The 24,635-nt window shown below is 37.3% G+C and overlaps 1 long non-coding RNA gene across 1 annotated transcript; it reads right to left on the reverse strand.

Moving 5' to 3' along the window:
• Positions 1-1,524: 1,524 nt before the first annotated feature.
• LOC127942073 (uncharacterized) lies at positions 1,525-22,579 on the reverse strand. The gene is made up of 3 exons (XR_008149253.1): positions 22,383-22,579; positions 20,104-20,271; positions 1,525-1,612 (listed from the first exon to the last, which is right to left on the reverse strand). It is a non-coding gene; the product is annotated as an uncharacterized LOC127942073 (long non-coding RNA).
• Between the last annotated feature and the right edge of the window lie 2,056 nt (positions 22,580-24,635).

Here is a 24,635-nt window from a genome sequence, read left to right on the forward strand (position 1 = left end):
AACATCCACTGGCCCTGATGCAACCTTCTTTCTGGCACCCTGCCCGACCCATTAGACTTGGCTTTGCTTCTTAAAAGCATTGTTAGAAAGAGCCAGACGTCAAGCAAACATACCTGGATGAGTCGTGGAGGGACACATTTCCATCCATATTTCCATTTTAGAAAGCCTGTAAGCGGCACAGACAGAAGACACAGAATTACTTAACATCGGTGTGCTGAGGCGGCAAAAAAAGCATGTTTTAAAATAGTGGCCTTGATGAACTATTTATGACATGATGGCTTCCCTTATGAATATTAATTTGGAGGTCATGCTGACATAAACGTTGTAGGTTGCCCAAACACATATGCAAATTAATATTCATAAGTCTTTGCCATAGTAGGATCTGTATACTTCTTGTCTGGTAAAATATATGCAGAGTTGTTTTGCCGCACTGATGATGATGAAACAGAAATTAAATATCAGCTTTACGTTCAAAAAATATTTATTTAGGGTCAAATTACAATTTTAAATAAAATATACAAAATCACTAATCGCTACAACAATTATAAAAATTATATCAAGACAAATGCTTGCATTTAAATTTTGGTAGTAAGATATCTTTAAATGTTTTTGAAATAAGTTTCATATTCTCACCGAGGCTGCATTTATTTGATCAAAAATAAAATAAAAACAGTAATACTGTGAAATATTATTACATGGTAAAAAAATTATTTTATTTTTATGTAATATATTTTCAAATTTAATTTATTCCTGTGATTCAGAAGTCGTTACTCCAGTCTGTAGTGTCACACAATCCTTCAGAAAGTATTCAAATTCATTCATTAATATGACAATTAATTTCTTTCTATTATCAATGATGAAAACAGTTGTGCTGGTAAAATTTTTTTTGTGGAAATTAATGCATGTTTTTCAGGGTTATTTGATGAATAAAAATATCAAAAGAACAACATTTTTTATTATTTTTGTAAAAAGCAAAAGTCGCATTTACAATTCAAATTCATTTTGATCAATTAAATGCATCTTTACTGAATAACAGTATTAATTTGTGGAAAAAAAGTGTGGGAGAATATAGCTAGATTGTGACCATATTTTGAATGCAGTACGTAATAGTTAAAGTGTGGAACATTATTAAAACTAGTTTACACAATCCCATTTCTCCATACATAACAATAGTACTGCTTTGAAAGGTTACAACCCAGTTGCCCATGAAGAACTCAAATCAAGAACAACAAAGTATTAAAAACAAGTCATCTGTTCTGGACAACAAGACTACACCAAACCATTTTAACCAACCAATCAGCTAACTACAGCAAACTCACTTGTGACTGTGTGACCCTGAATGTTCGACTAAGTTCAATTGAGTTCATTGGCCCTCCCAGTTATGGTGCTCTTGGTGATGAGCCTTTATGTGTGTGTGTGTGTGTTTGTGTGTGTGTGTTTGTGTGTCAGGATAGCAAGTGACACCGAACAGTGTGCTCCCACAGCCCCTCCTCTCACTCCACCCGTCCATCCTTCACAGCCTTACCTTCATTAGCATGAGAATGGGGAATGATGAGATATCTTGCATCAAATGCCAGCCACCCTGGAGACGGCATCGAAGTGCTGCCCGCCCCTGATTCACACACAAACACAGAGAGTGCCACAAGACTCATTTTATAGAAATAGTTGCACATTTGCTACACACACGGTATATCTTTCATCACAGCTCCTCAAGGAGCATCTGTCAGATATCTTTAAACTGGTGCACTCTGTCTTATTAAGTCACTGCAACTAGTTCAAAGAGTTACCCCACTAACTTTCACTTCTGTTAGAGGATCTTCTGACTTTTTCGATGTATGCAAAGCAAATAGTGGATTTTTATAATAGGATCATAAATGTTCAAACAGCCAGACACTTCTTGCTTCTGATGGTAATTGTATAATTTTTAATATATACACTATAAAAAATATGTATGTGTATATATATATATATATATATATATATATATATATATATATATATATATATATATATAAGTAAAAAAATGCGAAGCAGTGTGTTTAAATGTGATTTTTTTTAAATAATGAAAATGTACCACAATCACACAAAAGATATAGGAATGTATATACATTTATAAATGTATGCTAATTAATATTATCATATAGTTATATTAATTTAGATATATTTTATACTATTAGTATTATCATCATAATCATTAATAACATAATTAATAATATAAATATCTCATAATGTTTAATGAAAGTAAAAGGTTACTGTAGCTGTTCAAGGTCATCCATGCCTTTATTTTATGAAGGAAAAAACGGAAAAAACAACAGTTGAACAGTGAAATATCATTTTTTTGTGTTTAGCAGTGTCATATATCTTTGAAAAAACATGAGGATGAGTAATCACAATATTTTCATTTGAGGTTGAATATAAACTGCTAAACTAATGGCTAAGTGATTATAATATTCTCACTATATCCATGGAAATGTTCAGTGACTGAATATAACAGCGCTCTTGCATCATCTTTTGCAACAAATGTGAAATGTGCTCTGCACTGTGTATATGTGTGTGTGTCTGAGTCATACACAGATGACATTAACATTTATATATGGACTGTAGACAAGATGGCACAACAATCTACCTTCAGTATTATCATACAATAAGTGCGATGCGCTGGCAGAATACAGAATGAGAGAAGGAGAGAGATGAAGAGAGAGGGGCAGAAAGGGAGGGAGGCAAATGAATCATTTCATGAATTTCACAGGATGAAGAGATTGCTCACTGTTTTCTTGAAAACACCATCATTAGTATCTTTCCTCCAAATTAGGCAGCAGACATACAGTATTGTTCAAAATAATAGCAGTACAATGTGACTAACCAGAATAATCAAGGTTTTTAGTATATTTTTTATTGCTACGTGGCAAACAAGTTACCAGTAGGTTCAGTAGATTGTCAGAAAACAAACAAGACCCAGCATTCATGATATGCACGCTCTTAAGGCTGTGCAATTGGGCAATTAGTTGAAAGGGGTGTGTTCAAAAAAATAGCAGTGTCTACCTTTGACTGTACAAACTCAAAACTATTTTGTACAAACATTTTTTTTTTCTGGGATTTAGCAATCCTGTGAATCACTAAACTAATATTTAGTTGTATGACCACAGTTTTTTAAAACTGCTTGACATCTGTGTGGCATGGAGTCAACCAACTTGTGGCACCTCTCAGCTGTTCCACTCCATGATTCTTTAACAACATTCCACAATTCATTCACATTTCTTGGTTTTGCTTCAGAAACAGCATTTTTGATATCACCCCACAAGTTCTCAATTGGATTAAGGTCTGGAGATTGGGCTGGCCACTCCATAACATTAATTTTGTTGGTTTGGAACCAAGACTTTGCCCGTTTACTAGTGTGTTTTGGGTCATTGTCTTGTTGAAACAACCATTTCAAGGGCATGTCCTCTTCAGCATAGGGCAACATGACCTCTTCAAGTATTTTAACATATGCAAACTGATCCATGATCCCTGGTATGCGATAAATAGGCCCAACACCATAGTAGGAGAAACATGCCCATATCATGATGCTTGCACCTCCATGCTTCACTGTCTTCACTGTGTACTGTGGCTTGAATTCAGAGTTTGGGGGTCGTCTCACAAACTGCCTGTGGCCCTTGGACCCAAAAAGAACAATTTTACTCTCATCAGTCCACAAAATGTTCCTCCATTTCTCTTTAGGCCAGTTGATGTGTTCTTTGGCAAATTGTAACCTCTTCTGCACATGCCTTTTTTTTAACAGAGGGACTTTGCGGGGGATTCTTGAAAATAGATTAGCTTCACACAGACGTCTTCTAACTGTCACAGTACTTACAGGTAACTCCAGACTGTCTTTGATCATCCTGGAGGTGATCATTGGCTGAGCCTTTGCCATTCTGGTTATTCTTCTATCCATTTTGATGGTTGTCTTCCGTTTTCTTCCACGTCTCTCTGGTTTTGCTCTCCATTTTAAGGCATTGTAGATCATTTTAGCTGAACAGCCTATCATTTTTTGCACCTCTTTATAGGTTTTCCCCTCTCTAATCAACTTTTTAATCAAAGTACGCTGTTCTTCTGAACAATGTCTTGAACGACCCATTTTCCTCAGCTTTCAAATGCATGTTCAACAAGTGTTGGCTTCATCCTTAAATAGGGGCCACCTGATTCACACCGGTTTCTTCACAAAATTGATGACCTCAGTGATTGAATGCCACACTGCTATTTTTTTGAACACACCCCTTTCAACTAATTCAACTAATTGCCCAATTGCACAGCCTTAAGAGCGTGCATATCATGAATGCTGGGTCTTGTTTGTTTTCTGAGAATCTACTGAACCTACTGGTAACTTGTTTGCCACATAGCAATAAAAAAATATACGAAAAACCTTGATTATTCTGGTTAGTCACATTGTACTGCTATTATTTTGAACAATACTGTAAGCTAAAACGGTGCAATCTAGTAGTCAGTTGAATTATGGGTATAAGGTTATGCCACTCTTGGTTAAGGACTCATGTTATTTTTTCTTTATTAGAGATTTTGTTGTTTTAATTCTTATATTACAGTGTGTAAAGACTAGAATAACAAATCAGAGGTTAGTTAACAAAAAATGTAATTTACTCATCTTCATGTTGTTTGAAAACCTTTATGACTATTTCCTTACAAAACACACACACACACACACACACACACACACACACACACACACACACAACCACAAAAACTAAGAAATATTTTAAAATATTTAAAACATGTCACAACAGCGTAGACATCATCAAATGACATTGACAGGGCATGACATGAAGGTGTGTGAATACAATTTTTATTTTTGGGAGAACTATAACTTTTAAGCTTTTAGAATTTTTTTATAGTTATTTCTAAGGAAATAACGTTCTATGAATGTTCTATAAAAAATGTGGACATGGTATACAACTTAAAAAAATAAAGGTTCCTAAAGGGGTCTTTCACATTAAAGAACCGTTGCATTTTGGTTACTCAAAAAACCTTTCAGTGAACAGTTCATAAAAGAACAAGTGTTTTTCCCCCTTAGTGGAACCTTTAACATCCAAGGAACCTCATTTCCTTTGGAAAAAAGTTTTTTTATAGTGGAAAAAAATGTTCTTTAGATTATTCATACTAAGATAAAATGGTTCTTTTAAAGAAATGAGTGTTCAGTGAAAGGAGAAACCAAAAATGGGTCTTCGATTGAATCGCTATGAAAACCACCTTTTGGAACCTTTGGTTTTAAGAGAACCAATGGAAAGCTTCCATGGATGTTAACAGTTATTCATGGAACCATCAATGCTAATAAAAATAATTTATTTTTTATGAGTGCAGATTCAAATTCCTTTCAGATAAATGCCGAATAAAACTTTAACACAAAGTTTATTAACAAAGCGATATTAAAAATGTTCATAATATTTTGTGAAGTCTAATTGCTTTCTAGTAAGTCTAGTAATAATTGAGTTTAAAATATCATTTAAAGTCCACATTTAGATTCCCTTTTTTAATTTGGCAACTGCTAGAGTATGCAAATAAGGTCCGCAAAAAAACCCTTAAGATGAAAGGACAAATCTTTCATAAAGGACTGTTATTCTTTTTCAAATCCTTCCACCTCCTCTGTCTGTAATTAGGGTGGCAGAGGAAGATGATATTTACTGTAATTGGCTTCTCAAACATCTTAATTAGCAGAAATCCAGTAAAATGCAACTCATTAAGAAATGCTTTGCCATGTGATACATCAGTAGGTTATTTCCTTGGAAACTTGATGGAAAATTAGAAAAGTTGCTCTTCCTCCTTACATAAGAGTACACACACATAGACACACACACTCCGTTTAGATTACACTGAGTTTTCTCTCTAAAACAGATGTATGTAATGCGTACACAGCTGTTCAGGCCCATCTCTCCTAATGACCTCCATATGTCGATCACACTCGTACATATACACATATACACACACACATCAAAATAACACAGATCGTCAACTACGGCCCCTTGACGAGTACTGTCTCATGGGGCCAGAGAGGCCTGCTCACACACACACACACACACACACACACACACACACACACACACACACACACAGGTGTCTGAAAGTGTCTGTGGTGGTGACTCAGTTGCTCTTATTCTATCAGATCTCCTCCTGTGCCATATGGGAGTTACATGTGAATGTACCTAATTACCGTATAAAAGCAGGTCAAGTGTCCAGTATCCCACAACATTGACCCTGTTTAGTGTTGCCTTGATGTCTTAACTCACAGGACGCCTTGAAAGCTCTCTGACTGCTGTTGAGCTTGATATTTTTCACTCATAATAACCACTGCAGTAGTTTTTAACAGCATGAATGTGTTTTGTAAGTTGTTGTCGAGGGGCAATATTAATTAGAGATAACGTTTTTGGGGACAGGCCCCTGGGATCCCCGCGCTCCTTAAATGGCACATACACACAAAGACATCTTCACTCTAATGCATCAGTAATTTGTTAAGTTCTCAGAGGGGGTTTTCAATGCTGCAGGACCACCACATAAACACTAGAGAAACACAGAGGCCCGCATGGCTTCATCTCCGGAGAGATACCAAACCACAGGCTCAGTGCGAAAAACACTTTTCTAGTGTTTCACACATCCAGTGTGATTCACTCCAATCAATAGAATTTTATTTTATGACATGATCCATATCAGTTAACGAAAAAGTATAAAACATAAGCTTTAAAAAATTACAAATGCAAGCTAGTACAGTAGCTTCTACTTAGTATGACGCAAAAAAATGACTTTTGCGGGAGAAAATCAACACTGTTATTACAGGTTTAACCAGTATTGTAGTCAGTCAAGGTTTAGTCACATGCAACAAGCCATCATGTGAAGTAAAACATGGCTCATTTGAGCTTGATTCAAGGACTGTAAACCTGGTTCAATCTGACATTTTAAATCTGAAATCCCCTCAAAAGTTTGGGGTCCATTTTTTTTTTTTTTTAAGAAATTAATTGTTTTACTCAGCAAACATGCATAAAATTGAACAAAAGTGATAGTTATATAGTTATATAAATGTTCTTTTGAGCTTTCTACTCAAAGAATCCTTGAAAAATGTAACGGTTTTCACTAAAATAATAAGCAGCACAACTGTTTTCAACACTGATAATAATAAGAAATTCTTGAGCACCAAATCAGGATATCAGAATTATTTCTGAAGGAAATGGAGTAATTGGCTGGTGAAAATTCAGCTTTTCCATCAGAAATGTATTAAATTGTAAAATATATCCACATAGAAACCAGGTGTTAACATCCTTTTTCGGTAATCCAATCAGAAGTAGATAGCGCTATGCATGGTCCAAAGTGCCTTGTGATCCAATCCAGTTTTGGAAGAATCCTGATGCATTTAAAAAAATCTAAAGGAGAATCTTCCTAGCATGCAATCTTTGTGCCAAAACTAGACTATCCAAACAAAAAAACTTGACAATTTCCAATATATATCTCACTAACTCCATTGATTTGGGTCACTCTGACCCAGAAACACATTTAGAGATTTCTGCCCTAAAATGAAAAGTCTCAGCCAGTGTTTAAGCAGCTATACCTCAATGGTTTGGTGTCCATAGAAACATCATAATTATCATTAGAAGCAAATCTTTGCTTTAAAATTCAGTACACAGAGCTAAAAAAATGTGCGAGGGTTAGAGTGACTAAAATGTTTAAGCAGGTCATATATAAATGCACATTTTCCCAATGCTTGATATAAAACTGCAGTTAACACAATGACACATCAGCTGATTTATCATGAAATTAGGAATTCTCCTTAATGGAATCCAATCACAAGTGGACACTAGAGATGCATGTTGATACCAGGCGTAAACAGCAATTGGTTTTGGTTGAGCAATCATGATTGAATCACCTGAGACAGATTCTAATACAGGTGTAAACAAGGCTAGAGTCAATGTGTTTCACAGCATCTCATTCCAATATGTGAATACCATCCTTTTGGATTTGTAAAGAAGAATTTCAGAGTGGAGACTGGTTTTCCTTTGCTAAAGTAAAGAAACTTTGCTTCCTTTGCTCATTTTTAAATGTATGAGCTATTTATTAAACTTCTGAAGGACCGATGGAGTGCAACAACTGCTGAGTGCCATCAAACAGCTTAAAACATCAAAGACAATTTTTAAAAATCATTTTCATCATCAGGATAAGACAGGAATGAGTAAAAGGAAGGCTTTGTTTGGAAAACTGTTTCCTAAACCCACACAGCTGTATTCTGTTGCTTTTGGCTTGGATTCCCCTGCCTTGTCAAGACACAGTTTAGAAGCAAAGCGAGATGTCAATACGCATTTCGAGAGAGTAGGGAAGCAGGCAGGAGTCACCTGGCTCACAGCATGACAGATGCCTCACTGAACCATCAGGAGAAAAACAACACTGATAAACTCACGCTGTCACACACATGCAAAGATGTTAACCCCTAGGGTTAATAGTTTGCAGTCTAATATGCTTATAAAATTATGGCCACACCCTACAGGAAGTTTAAATTAAATCTGAATTGGAATGACAGGAAGTGGAATTTACTGAAATGCAGTTAAAAAATGTAATCTACACATGCAATGAATTCTGGGAAACATAAATTCTTTAGATGGCATCTCAAACATTATCTATGTTCTCTTTATCTGTCACCACATCTATCTACCATTCTCCATATTGTTCTATTTATCTGTCGTTCTCTCTATATATTTCTATCTAAATTGTTTTACATACTGTACCTGTCATTCTATCTATCTATCTATCTATCTATCTATCTATCTATCTATCTATCTATCTATCTATCTATCTATCTATCTATCTATATATATATATATATATATATATATATATACACACACTCAAAGTTTGTCTTAAAAACATCTTTAAAAAGTCATTGAACATTTTGACATTTAAAAATCTTTTTATATATTTTTTTATATATAAGTTATGAATATAAGTTAAATGAAGTTATAAGTTATAATTTATATGCATCTCTATCTGTCTATCTCTCAGTCCTTTAATCTAACTATCTGTTGTTCTGTCTGTCTGTCTATCCATATATTACCCAAACTTTCAAACAAGGCTTTGTCAAAGCAAAACTCAAAGTTTCTATTTAATTATATAAATACACCCACAAACCAACCCACCCAGACACACACACACACACACACACACACACACACAGTGATTTATATAAATGATGTAATATGATTTATTTATTTGAATTTCCATTTTATTATTTATTCCAGTTGTAATTCTACACCTTGAAACTAAACAGAAAATTAAAAGGTATTCATAATTCAAATCTGAATGGTGCACAACCTTGGAATATTAGTTTAGGAGATATTATTTGTATACTGTTGGTTGCTGAATGCATTAAGTCTTGTTTTTGTCTTTCTGTCCAAACGATTTGGTATGCAGCACACATGGCCATCTGCAAACCTGTATATATGTGTGTGTGTGCTGAGTGACCAAGTCTCGGGGTGTGATGGGGTTTCAGGCAGCAGCACAGGCTGCAGGAAAGATAAGATTCCTGGGTGGGTTGACTGCAGGCAGGGGCCTCTGTGCCCTCCTCCACAGGCCTGCGGCGAGGAGAGGAGGGGAGTGTTATCAGGCCAGCACAAGGCAGGCTGAGTATACACTCCCCTCCCTGCTGTTTTTTTACTTTCCCTCTCTGTTTTACTTTCTCTCGCCTGGCAGAACTGTGCGGGAGCATTCCTGCTGTGCCTTCCTGCCCACGGGAGTAATCTCCCTGTACGCCACACTAAACATCTGCATGTTCCGTGTGTATGTATTTGAGCGGGACTGTTTTCATAGTGGAATTGCAGGTGGAAAACAATTGTCTCTCTCTCTGGAGCTGAATATCAGGGTTGGGAGAGTTGGGGAAAGAGGAAGTGTGTCTGAGTTAGAGTATATTTTAGGTGTACAGCAGCAGCAGTCCATATCAACTGGTTCTACAGCTAACAAAAGCAGATGAACAGCGGGGAAAATCGAACAATGCATGCCAACTGACAGAAAGAAATCCAAGCAATCACTCTCCATCGCAATTTTGTATTGATGAAAATGAACGCAGGTTCTCCAACAGCCTTCTAATAACAAATTAGTCTGTTTGTTAGGGAAAAATGTAATCAGCGTGAAGAGGTTAGGAGATACTTGAAGGTTAATTGGAAGCAGCCCTTCTGTAAATGTCAATGGAAATTTTGGGTCTGCTCTCCGCGGTTGCCTCTACACTCAGACACCCTTCCTTTGGATAAGCTTTAGACTGTGACATCGCTGGATCTAAAAGCCCTCTTCTCTCGCTTCCTCTCAGAACAAAGAGCAGGGTGAACGAAAACATGGAGAACAAAAAACAATATACTTTCTCTATTTGGGAGAGGCTCTGTTTTCCAAAAAATTACTGTAGGGAACTGCCTAAACAGCAATTTATTTCAAATATAAATATTTATTTCAAATATATAAACACTACTGTTCAAAAGCTTGGGGTCAGCAAGTTTTTCTTTCTTTCTTTTTATTTTTTTTTTAGTAATAGATACTAGCAAGGATGCATTAATTTGATCAAACGTGACAGTAAAGCATTTATAATGTTACAAAAGTTTCCAATTTCAAATAAATACTTTTCTTTTGAACTTCCTTTTCATTAAAGAATCCTAAAAAACAATTCATCACAGTTTCCATATGAATATTAAGCAGCACAACTGTTTTCAACTGGGATAATTGAATAAATGTTTAATTTACTATTATTATTTATTATTATTTATTTTTTTTGGAGCAGCAAATCAGCATATTAGAATGATTTCTGAAGGATCGTGTGACACTGAAGTCAGGAGTAATGATGCTTAAAAATTCAGCTTTTCCATAAATTAAATAAATTATAAAATATAATAAAATATATTACATTAAAAACAGTTAATTTTAATGAGTAAAAATACTTCTGGTTTATTTATTTATTTATTTATTAACTGATCAGATAAATGCAGCCTTGCATGATGAGCATAAGGGACTTTTTTCAAAATAATAAAAAAATAGTATGTTAGTGTATATAATATATAAAGTAAATAAAAATCGTAATGTTTTTAAATATTAATTCTGTGATGTTTCAAAAATGCAGTGTCCTCACTGTCTGAAATGAAGAAGTTAAGACGAAGAAGCATTCCAGCTTAAACTTTCACTGGCAGCCAAAACAGACACAAAACAAGCTGGGCTTGTTAAGTAGTAATTTATGTGGAGCAATACCTATCAGTTGGAAAAAGACGGACAAAGGAACTGGATGTTCAGAACTATCTAAACTTGAAGCATAGGGAATCCAGACCTTGATGAGCAAGATTTACTGTGAAATCAATGGTTAAATCAACCGCAGGGAACCAACAGACAAAAGAGATACACTAGGCCAGTTAAATCATGAAATGCTGGGGGATATTCTGAGATGAAAAAGACCATCTAGCGAGCACTGGTACAAAAAAAGTGTCCACACTGCCATCAAAACGACCTGACCAAAATGTTGTTGGTTTTAAGACGGCGTGGAAAGACACATAACAAATCAAAGCCAGGCCATCAGCCTCATGTGCCAGAGCTCTGCACATCACTAAAGCTGCCCAAGTGTCAGCGGCTGCCAATATATCGATGGGATGTCAGGAAGTCTGTTAGGCTTCGGCATCATGCAGATGATGAACTGCCATCCCTGCGACTATCTGCCCCCTCTTTTCGGTCTTCCATTCCTCGAACTACCTGAACATCAGAAACAGGCCGGGATGAAATGGAAAACACCTGTCTGACACAAAGCCGAGCCGCACGGCCAGTTGAACAGTGGAACAGGAAGTGGGGGATGGAGGTGATGGAGTGAGAGCAAGAATAGGTTAACAAGGTAGAAAGAGTGCAACTCCAGCTGTGCTAATGTTGCCATGCAGTATTTCTCATTAATTAAGCCCACAAACAATAGCGTTTCCCAGGCAACCAGTTAAATTAGACTGACCTGATATATATGCATGTCATATCACGCCATCAACTGGAAATCTGTTAGACACAGTGCAGCACCACTACAACACATTGAACAGGAAACAACACAAATGAGAAATTTATTTGAATTAAACTGTGACAGTGTAGGTGGGGAAATCAGTTTGTGGTGTTAATAATTTCTATTTTCTAAAAATAATATGAAACCTGCATGCAACATCTGAAATTCAGAAGATCCTGAATTGGCTGGGCATCGAGCATAATCCACCGAAACAAACACTTGATGCTTTTCAGGAAGTCACAACATACTCCTGGTCTTCAGAGAACTGCAGTTTTTCAGGTAAGGATAGACCATATAAATTCATCAAAAAAAATAAATAAAAAAATAAATAAAAACACTAAAAAAATGATTAAAAATGGAAGAGTAATGTCACAAAAAGGCCAATAATGATCAAGAACAAAATAATTATTATTCGGTCCATGCTTTTTTTCAGTGTAAATTTGTTCTGATTGCATGTTTCCATTGTGTGGAACGTTTTGACCACCTGACTGATTACACTTCTTTTTGTTTTATACATCTGAAAAATTATTGATTACCTGATATATAAAAAATACACACACACACACACACACACACACACACACACACACACACACACACACACACACACACACAGAGATGTATAGTAACGAAGTAGAACTACTTCACTACTGTACTTAAGTACTAAAGGGCGGTATCTGTACTTTACTGGAGTATAATTTTTTTCTCCTACTTCCACTTTTACTTCGGTACATATTTTCGCTGAGTTTAATACTTTTACTCCGATATTTTTTTTTATGTGCTGCATCGTTACTCGTTACAATTATAATAATGTTACGAATCATTCCATTACAAACCACTGCCAGAACTGTAGATGGCAGGTTTGATGAAGCTGGCACATCATTGAGCGAAACAAGCGATTAAGAAGACTGCGCGTGCTGACTGAACTGCTGTGAAGAGAGAAATGAACACCGAGCCGAGCCAGATAATGACTCGTTCACGAGTCAAGAACCGGTTGCATCGGTTCTCGGATGACCAGTAACGTTAGTTCTTTCTGAAAGTTCGATTCAATAAACCAGTTGAAGAAAACAGTTCACCGATTCTTTTGCGCTCGATGCAATGGCGTCATTGGCCACTCTACCTGGCATGGTGGGCCTTTACTGCACCTGGGCTCATAACATTAACACAGAATCAGTTCAGAATCAATCACCAAAAGAATCACTCTGTGTGTCGGTTTGCTTCACGCTAAATCACACATGCGCAGTATCATCAGCTCATCGGTTCACGAATCAGACGCGTCTGACAGAAACGGTTCTTGACTCGTGAACGAGTCATTATCTGGCTCGGCTCGGTGTTCATCTTCAGTTCTCTCTTCACAGTAGTTCAGTCAGTGTACTGTTTGAGTCAATGAATTACTCGGGGATATTGGTTTGTTTTAACTCAGAGGGAGTGTCAGACACATTAAACAAGTTAGCAGCTTAATTCATCTGTAGATTAATGCGTATTGGAGAAGCGAACTGTTTAAAACGATTCAATTCGATTTGGTGGACTGTTTCAAAAAGATCCGGTTACATCGAATGATTCGTTCACCAGATATCACAGACTGCTTTGTTTTTAACTGTCTTACAACACGGAAGAGAAGACAATGATGAAAAAAGTCGTAGTTTTTGCTATTTTTGGACCAAAATGTATTTTCGATGCTTCAAAAAATTCAAAATGACCCTCTGATGTCTTACGGGTTTGAAACAACATGAGGGTAAGTTATTTATGACATAATTTTGCAAATTGGGCTAACTAACCCTAGTAACCGTTTTTTGTTTACAAGAAGTTACAGTCAAAGGAATTGTGATAGTCCTTTTGGTTAATCATTTGAAATAGTAAAACAATATGTTCAAACTTTTGACTAGTTTCTTTAATAGCTACATAACACAATACTTCTACTTTTACTTTCAGTACTTGACTAGTAAATTTTAAAATAGACTACTTGCAATACTTAAGTACAAAAAATGTTGAATACTTTAGTACTTCTACTTAAGTGTGGTGCTTAAAGAGCACTTCTACTTCTACTCAAGTCACTTTTTTGATAGAGCACTTGTACTTTTACTCAAGTATTGGTCTCTAGTACTTTATACATCTCTGCACACACACATACATATATATATGTACATGTATAGAGACACACAAATGCAAATGTGTTTTTTAACAAACACAAAAATATTAGGTTAAGCTCAAAATAGTTTCTTTTAAATGTTTTTATGCTCATACTGAAACTCAGTGCTTTCCCTGCTTAACTGATTTAGAACTTTGTGCCTCCAAAATCCAATAAGTTAAAAAACAAGCATTTCTTGATCATCACAGAGGTTTCTAGACACAAATCAAAGATACATATTTTCATTTGGCTTATTTGTGATGTTATGCAAGTGGGCTGCGATCCGTGTACACGCCAGAAACATCTCAGAGCCTCTGCCAGGTAGATTAGCTCAGAGAAGCGAAGCAGAACCATGCCTCTGATGCATCGTGGACGTATGCAAATGCATGGGAAACACACAAACAATTCAATCACTTGCCTTCCTTTCTGGGACGCATGCACAGACATGATATCTGAAATTGCAACAAGCTTACACAAGCTAAGAACCCGTTTCAGACCCTGAGAATCTCCTCCTGTGAGTTATGTTTACAAAGTGCTCCCATAACAGGCCCTTGAGAGGAGGAATGGATGCAAACAAAAGCTCCTCAGTCTAACAAATAAGTAGGTTTACAGCAAATATGCCAGTGATGTGGTGGTGTCTTAGTTTACAGTTTTTTTTTAATCAGATAAAAGGCCAATCATTAAGTGACAATGTGTTTAGTGAAAACCCATTTCGGCAAAAAAAAAAAAAAAAAGGTAATAATGACTTTTAATCTCATAATTCACTTTTATGCTTGTAATTTTGAGCAAGATATAATCTCATAATGGAGAGATTCTGAATTTTTACCCTTGCAATTCAGAATTTATATCTTGGAATTCCGACTTTAGCAAGTTTAGCAAAGCAACCACCACATTATAAAAAAGGTATTTGCAATTTTTTATTTTACAGTTCTAATTTTTCTTTGTTCTTGCAGCGGGGAGTTTCCATTTCACAATTTTAACTTTATATCTTGCAATTCTGAATATATATAAAGTTGAAAGTGATGTGTGGCCAATTATGGTGTCCCATACTCAAAATTTGTGTTCTGCATTTAACCCATTCAAGTGCACACACACACAGCATTGAGTAGTGAACACACACTCACACACACACACACACACCAGGACAGTGGGCAGCAATGTGCTGAGGCGCCTGGGGAACAGTTGGGGGTTTGGTGCCTTGCTCAAGGGTCTCACCTCAGTCGTGGTATTGAAGGTGGAAGAAAGAGCTGGCCATTCACTCCCTCCACCAACAAAGACTTGAACCCGCCACCTTTGGTAAAAGTCTGACTCTCTAACCATTAGGCCACGACTGCCCCAATTCAAACTTTTTTCAGAACTGCAAGGGGGAAAAAAAAGTCAGAATTATGAGATTTAAACGCAGAATTCTGATGTTTTTCCCACAGAAATCTGACTTTTCCCCCCCTCAGAATTCTGAGTTTACATCTTGAAATTCTTACACTTTTTTTACCTCCATCACAGAATGAAAAAGGTAATTGTGACATTTCACAATTCTGACTTTTTTCTTGCAATTCTGAGATAAAAAGTATTGAGAGAAATATGTCATAACTGTGAGAACTAAACTCAGCATTCTGTGATAAGTCTTAATTGTGAGGTAAAAAATCAATTGCAATCACAACTTTCTTTTCTTCTCATGGTGGAAACCAGCTTCTGTTGGGATCTTATCAGCTGACTGTCAAGCCAATTAACACTCTAAGCAAACTATACATATAGAGCCACCTTTATCGGCTCATCTGCGTTTGTTAAGAGTAAGCTGATCCATTTTGAGCTAATATGCGATTAACGACCTGTCTTACGAACGTGCCAACCACATAATTGGGCCATTCTGATACAATTTAATGATTTGATGAACAAATAATTGATCTAATGGTCTAGGCCGACACACTACAGGTAGACCGATAAATAAATAAGAATGCTCCAGTTCTCCCGGACGGCAGACTCGTCAATCTTGGGAATTGCCTCTCGAGTGCTTCAGTCAGTTAACATTTTAGAAAACCGTCACCCCATTAATAAAAAAGCCATATTAACATAAGTGAATTCCTCCACCGTGTAGGATTCACTGAGGCAGTTATTAAAGTCCAATTTGGCACCATTAATAATGCATACACCTTTGACTCTCCAGTATCAAGATTATGTGGAATTACTGAGGGCATACATTATTTATCAGCGACATTCAATTGGGGACCTTGATGAGCCTTAATTGGTGGTTGGGGGTGTCATTAGGCTGTCTCTGATGAGACCTGTCAGTCAACCCTCTTGTTCCTCTGATGCATGCACTCATGCACATACCTGCCCGTATCCTCGATGCCACCTGGGCCACGGCGGATGACAGCAAGTTTGCCAGGTTGCGCCCTGCCCTCTATCTCTTGTCTGTCAGATCCATTTGAAGGGGTTTTGGGAGGGATTGGTATGCCACAGAGCTCGGTATGGACACTGGCCCCTGTGGCTGTCTGACCCTTCTCTTTCCATCGCTCTCTCAGCCTACCTGCTTTAAAAGTTAATGACTCCCAGCTCTTCCCGGACTGTGCCAGAAGGTTGTGGGGTGGTTAGACATACAATGCATCATTCTCCATGCGTCTATCCTGTCAGTCAGTCAGTCACACGTGTCAGGGTGGGAACTCGGACCTGTAAGAGGCACCCAAAGCGTGGGTCACACAGTAAGAACTGCTGTCCAAAAAGAAAACTAAGCAATTACTCATGCAAGTAGAGTGATTTGTAAAAGAATAAGAACAAAAAGCTTTATGATTGAAATTTGATCTACATTTACTTTCTTGATAAAAGTCATTGGACTTATTTGGCTCTTTGACTTTTTTTTTTATCTAAAAAAGCTTAGAGTGCATTTAAGTAAAATGCTTTTTCAGTATGTGGGTGGAAGGGGAATTGAACCAGCAACCTTGGTGTACAAAAATTCTATATAAAAAAAAATCTATATTTACAAATCCTGATGGATAAAATCAAGTGCTGCACTACAAGTATAATAAGTAAAATTACTGATGTGTACTACACTATGAATTCTGAATATCTGCATGAGAAATAATAAAAAAATGTAATAATAATTTTATGTAAACATTACTGTTCAGAAGTTTGTAGTTGGTAAGATTTTTGTAATTTTTTGAAAGAAGTCTCTCATGCTTACCAAGACTTCATTTATTAGATTTAAAATACAGAAAAACAATTATAATACATTTTATAACAATTTAGAATTACTGTTTTCTATCTTTAATATAAAATGCAAATTATTCCTATAATGGCAAAGATATCTTCACAAGTCACATGATCCTTCAGAAATCATTCTAATATGCTTATTTGGTGCTCAACATTCCTTTTTATCATCAATGTTGAAAAGAATATGCTGCTCATAATGTATGCTATAATGCGTGCTGCCTAATATATAATGTATATATATATATATATATGCATAAAGTAATTTCACTTTAATTTAGACAATGTTATATATATATATACTCCTTTTACTTTATTTTATAAGAATCTGACTCGCCAACATCGTCTAAATTAAAGTGAAATTACTGGCAGAAATGGATGTCACAGGGTTGATTTCTATGTTCAGACAGGATGTACCTGACATAAAACAGATGTGCAGGTAACCCCACTCAGAGAAAATGAACAGTGAGAGTAAGAAGAGGTAAAAAGCGAGGAATGGCAAAATAAATAAATAAATAAATAAATGGAACATGTGAAAAAGTATCTTGGCATTTGAAGATGTACTTAAGTAAGTTGGAATGGAACATGGCTGATCCTGCTTATTAACCGAGCTTCATTCACACAGCTGAACCCCGGGTGAACAGAGGTGGGAGGATTAGTCTCTCTCAGCTTCTGCACTTCCACTCTTTCTTATAAAAAAGAAAATATCCCTAATGAAACTGATGTTCAGAAATGGAATGTAATATAAATTTAGTTCATTGGATAAGCACACACTAATTAGTTTTAAATAGCACGGTAGAGTTCATAGTTGGACTCTTGAGTGAAGAAGATTAGAGTGAAGAAGAAATACACTGAAAAACAGTGGCCTTACAAAAAAAATATGTCACCCCCCCCCCCCCACACACACACACACAAATAGTCAACAACAACCATCTGAGAATACGTGCAAGTTATAAAGAGCTGCATTGCCTGGTGAGTAACACACACAAATTACGCTAGAAAGATGTCAAAACAAACAACTGCCATTTGAGAATGGTGATTTCTCAAAAAAGAAAAACAAAAGTTCTGATCTACACCATGTTGCAAAACATCTTGAAGACACAACAGGGAGTGCCAGATTTCGACTTACAGTTAAAAATAAAAATTGGAGCTTAAACATCGATTTACCTCTGAAACCAAGCATATGATTCAATGAATATCTGTTTAAAGCTGTTGTTTGTTCACTGTTTTTCACATTTCAGGCTTAACCTGCTCACCAAACTCACAATGTGAGGAAATTACAGCCATTTCTGAATAAAACAGGTATCCACTAAATATCCTCCCTGTCTCTATCCATCACTTTAAATGTTACCTTACCACTTTAATGTCTCCAATGGGATGCCATCGGATATAATTGGCAATTCATTTTAGGTCCTGACAATATAGTGGAGTCATTTTGCCCACATTCAAACAATACCAGAGCGGGATAAAGCCCATGTGTCAACCGTCCTCTCCATTACCACGTGTGCCGATTGCCTCATCTCTGTGGCCACCTCGTGCACTTAATTGTTTTCTGCCGTTCTTCCTGGAAAAAAATTACACACGCTACCTCCGCGCTTTGGCAGCACGTGAGGAAGAGCAGCGGCGATGGCAAACAAACACACTCACAAAAATCCTCACACTTCAACTTTTCACTTATCTTCACTGTCTACAGCTTAACAAAATACAGCAGCCATAATATATCAGTCCCGTGCATTCAGGCCCGAGCACACACACATGTGACGCAACATTGGCGCACATGGACATTAAATTCTGGAAACCATTTTTCAAAATGTCAAATAGAGATGTGGAGGTGGATATTACGAAAGAGAGGCATCAAACAGCGAAATGGGGAGAAAATGTATATATATTTTAAAGGTGCATTTTTTGAAAATGCTTTGTGAAATGATAACAAAAAATTGGGTTCATTTTGTGTGTGTGTGTGTGTGTGTGTTTATACACATAGGAGTACTATAATTCAAAAATTTATTTTTAATGTTTAAAAACATACATGCCAACAAATCTGTTCTGGCACATTTCTTAAATTAACTTTACATTTGCTCATAAACTGGTATCGGTCAAATTACCATATATCATATTCAAGGTAATGGGTGATGTGCTATACCACATGAGACCAAACACGATTCAAAACCTTTGTAATGTGGGATGGTGAATTGATGCAACATTAAAACAGCTGATGAATTTCTGAATTATGAAACTGCACGAGAGACTGCGGCGGTCCCTATGCAGTCTGACAACTTCTAAACCAATTTCTAACCCACTCTAGATCATTCTGGTGTTGTAGTTTTTAATGATATATTGTGTGTTGTATACACAGTTACTCCGAAAAGGTGGAACCCGAAATGAGAAATATCAGAATGTATAGAAATAGAAATATCAGACACCCTAACTATCTTTGCCACATTCATGTTTGTGTTTGTGTGTGTGTGTGTGTGTATACTTTTATATATAGATCTATGGCTCACAGTAGTCCTCTGTCATTTCAGTTCAGCTGCTCAACAGAACTAAAGAGTTCTGTCCTGTCATTGCTGTCATTTCTGCAATGCATAATTCATGTGTTTGCATCGCACATATGCATACATAACATGCAATGAGGGTGGTTTTCTCCATCCAAGCTTTCAACGGGGGATTTCGACTTCCTCGCCTCTACATTAAAGCTGCCTGGTTTATATTCCACATTCTGAGTGTTGCACAAGATTACGGTATTACTGACCTTGGCTGACTACATTCATTTTCAAAGAAGAGTCTTGAAGACGAGGAAGAATGAATCTCTGTGGTTTTGGAGAGTGGAATTACTCTGGTGTGATGCTCCGTGCTATTTCTCAGGGCATCTCACCCGCCCAATGAGAGGTGAATCATTTTGTGGCCTTGTTAGAGGAGACTGAGGAGAAAGAGAGTGAGAGTGAGAGAATTTGACAGGGCTATGCTGTTAATTGCTTCTTTGCAGGAGGCTTCGTCTTCACAAGGTCCCACTCCCCCCTCCTCACTTTCTCATTGTACAAAGACGCACAGGTAGAGAGAGCACAGCGAAAGGATTGGAGCCTGCTGTGCACCTGCCCCCCGAAGCCATCCAAACACTGACAGACACTTCAGTCCTTCTCAACAGGAGGAAAGGGGCCACAGAATATCTAAGATCTGTTTGTCTCATCTTTGCAATCGAATCTTGTTGTCAATTGCTGCATTAACAAACTTCCTCTAATTTCCCAGAGGAGAAGTTTATTGTTTTTTCACAGTTTAGGAGAAAATATAATTCTCATTTAATTTGGGGACTCTGCTTAGAGGTTTCTCATAATTTTTATTTTTATTTTTAAATCCCTAAGAGAAATAAAACACACAAACAATTACTGACATACAATAACCATACATAGTATATAAGGATGGAACTGATGTGGAGAACCAAATCTGACCGCAGCTGGAGACTGTTAGTGGAGATATTTTCTGATGATAAACATCTGACAATCAGGAGACCTAAAAAAAATTACAATTCAAAATTTCTATTTCAAAATGCAAGTTTTACATTTTTAGCAGCTATTACTTCAGTCTTCAGTCATATTGTGTGCCAAATATCTTTCTATGCCGATTTGCTACTCAAGTAAATTATATTATTTAAAAAATGTTGAAAATAGTTTAGTTTTTTTTATATTTAAAAAATGTTAATTTCAATATTTTGAAATAATTTTGAAGTATTTTTTTTTTATATATATATATATATATATATTGAAATAATTCAATATTTTGAATCGGTGCGATTCACCGGGAAAAAAAATCACTGTGTCTAAAATAAATATTACAATTCATGAGCTCACAGCTCAACATGTGCTGTGGGCTAAACCTTCTAATGCTGCTTTTAAAGTCTGGATCCGTTTCCACTGCCATAAACACCTCTCAGAGCCGTGCTGCATCATGCCATGTGAAGCCCACTCAAACCAATAATAACCTGTAACCTTGGAAACGAGGCACAGGCGCCAATAATTCTCAGTACACACTTTCAACACGTGTGCGGCTGGTGCGACATGCTCCCCGAGTGTGAAATACAACAGGGACTCTGGCATTTTGAGGACAATTTCTTTTTAAGAGCCCTCCATTTGTATTTAAATAGAGATGGGAGCTGAGGGAAAGAGAAGGAGTGAAAAAAAGGAAAGAAAGAGGATCCATCCGAACGAGCCCGTAGTTAAAGCAGAGGTTCAAAACACTCAATGCACGGTCAGGAATTAAAATAGATCAGCGCATGTCCACAGACACATATGGGCAGACAGATCAAATACTATATTGCTTCTTTATAGTCACTTATAGTAAAGTGACCTTGTCTTGTGGGAGTGTATCCTAAAGGCTTCGTTCCAGCTGTCCACCATATGCTGACATTCAGTGTGTCCCGAAATTACAGAGGGTTCTGCTGTGGAAAAAGGGGGAAATTATGTATATATACATATGTTTGTGTTATGTGCACTGGCTTAATCCTGCATTTTACTTTTATAACCTCTGTAAAGAAGATTTATTTGCCTCTCATCCCCTTAAAAGAGAGTCTTTTATGAGTGGGGCACCACAGTGGGCTTGGGTAGGTGATGTGCTATGGCTGCTTGCAGGCAGAGGGATGTCCACAGGGAGCATGAGCCCTCTGAACTTGCGTCACTTCTGCATTCAGCCCCATACTTCACCTGCCTGCCTCAAGCTCTCTCTCTTTTCCTCTAGGGAGATTTAAAATAAGGATCAGGATGGATATTCAGAGTCAGATTCTTACTGCACACTAGGCAGTAAAGTGGTTCTCAACTAGTTTGGTTTGTGACTCTGAAGACTGGAGTAATGACGCGGTAAATTTAGCTTTGCATCATAAGAATAAATTACATTTTAAAATATATTCATGTAGAAAATAGTTATTTTGAACTGTCATATTTCAAAGTATTTTTATTGTGATTTTAATCAAATAAATGCAGCCTTGTTGTGCATGACAGACTTCTTTTAAAAACATTAAAGAAAAAATAAATAAAAACTTACAGACTCCAAAATTGTGGTCCTTTCCTGACGCTGTCCCCCTCTCTCCGATCACCTTGAACTGTCCTGTCAAAATAAAAAGCCCAAAGACCCAAAACATTACTCCAAAAACACTAAACACATTACGCATGGTACAGATTTATTTATTTTTTGATGTGCAAACATTCTTATATCTAATCTGACTGACTTCAACAAAAAGACTGTTGAATTTGTTGCAGCGTTCCTAGCTCAGTTGGTGAGAGTTTGAGTTTAGTTTAGTTATGACTTTTTTATTCCCCATGCATCAACTACAAATTAAGACTACAGTACAAAGAACTGAAAAAATAAATAAATAAATAAATAAATAAAAAATATTTAATACAATTAAAATAAAATTAAAATACATATTTGGGGGCTACAACCGAGAAGCTGAAAGACTTTCCTGCCAAATGGAGGCCATTAAACTGGCAGCACTAGCGAAGGACAATCTTGGCGGTGAACCCGAAAGTGGGTCGTTATAGTCACAGCCCTGCATGCTGTTGTTTGTCCCCGCTGTGTTTGAGTTGGGTGATCTTTCCACTCTGTTGACTGCTGAGTGATTGATGATTAGACGCTTTCCTTCCAATGTCTAACATGATTAGAGTGAAGGTCATACTTAATTCTTCAACAACAACCACAACTATCATCAGCAGTGTGTGTGATGGTTTCTACAGAGCACTCTGTCAAACACAGCGCTCAGACTGATCCGGCTAGCACAAGGGCTTTCCAAAATGGCATTTTGCCTCTCCATCCCTCCATCCTTCTCTCATTTTTCCCTTTCCCAGGGCCTTTTCTCTTCATCTCCAGAGAATCTGATTTGTCATGGTGACTGAGAGAGAGAGAGAAAGAAAAAATGTTTACTCCAAGAGAAAAAAAATCTCTAACGCCCCTTAATGTATTCTTTTAAAAGAATCGACGCAGTGGCACAGAAAAAGATTAATTTATCACACCATCAAGCACAGGAACCAGTGTTGGGAGGAATGGGTGTAAATTGCAAGGCGACGACAATGCCTGCGTTACAGATGGATTTCTCTGTCTCGTTCTTCTATTGAGAAGGGGAGGAGGGCTCGGGGAGAAGTGGGGTGAAAAGCAATTTCGTCAGCGCTCGTCAAAACTTTCAGACGGGGGTAATTTTAATCCATTAGCTCACCTCTGTACGCCTCCACCAATTCTCCACATCTCACTTTTTTTTTTTTTTTGCTTAAGATCTCGCTGCAACAGAGAGAGAGACAGAAACTCCCTGCGGCCGTAAATGCATCTGTTTTCCATAACAACATACAGGTCCCATATACCCGAGCACCACGGATGCGTCTTCTCTCCATAAATGCTGATTAAGTCATTGTTATATGTCTGAAATTACAAGAGACACCACACAGCATTAACCTGACAGATTTCTCACTTACACGTTCCTTGTAGTGAGCCAATCAGCGAAGGAGCCAATAAGAAAAGAGACAGAGTTACGCGTTCATGCATATTTATGTCGGGATATAACGGGAATAGGTGCAAAAGAGGTTTACTGATCACACAAATCCAAAAGCCTCTCATCAGAAGAGCGCCTCTTTAAGTGCATCCTGAATGTTAATGGTAGGTCTATGTTTGAATATTAGCCGAGCTAGGATAAATCAGCGGTTCATTATGCCGAAAGCATACACCATTAGTGCGAAAAGCATTTGGCGCTGTACTAAATATATTATTATTTAAGATAAACAGGCCCCAAAAAATGGCAGAATCCCTTTTATGTTTGTACGAATTTGACTGTTATGTATGTACGAATTAGCCTGTTTTCAATTCTCGCCATAGCAACTGCTGCCTGGAATTTAAGCAAGAAATCTCCCATCGGGCAGAGCGCGCACCAGGTAATGCTGCAGCAGTGCCGGATTGATAAGGACTAGAGAGAGTGCCGCCATTATCTTCGAGGAGCGGCGTGTGTGAAGGATTAGCACGGATCAAGCTTATCCCGGGCTCGGCTGGCCAGCCGGAGAAGCTCTTCTGCTCTTACCTCAGCACTGCCCTGGGAAAACGGCCCTGGCTCCTTACCCCAACAGAGGGAAGCTTACAGGCTATCACACTTCCTCTGGTCAGCGCAATCCAGCACGAAGAGGATGGCGAGGGTGGAAGTATTACTCAGCAGGGCCTGATATGTCTCTGGCTGGCCTGGAATATGCCACAGCAAGGATTATGTTGGGATTTCTGGGAATGAGAGTGAAATGCAGCACTATAGAGGAAGTGTATGATGCT

Source organism: Carassius gibelio, chromosome A21 (genome assembly GCF_023724105.1).
Source record: "Carassius gibelio isolate Cgi1373 ecotype wild population from Czech Republic chromosome A21, carGib1.2-hapl.c, whole genome shotgun sequence".
Classification (NCBI taxonomy): Eukaryota; Metazoa; Chordata; class Actinopteri; order Cypriniformes; family Cyprinidae; genus Carassius; species Carassius gibelio.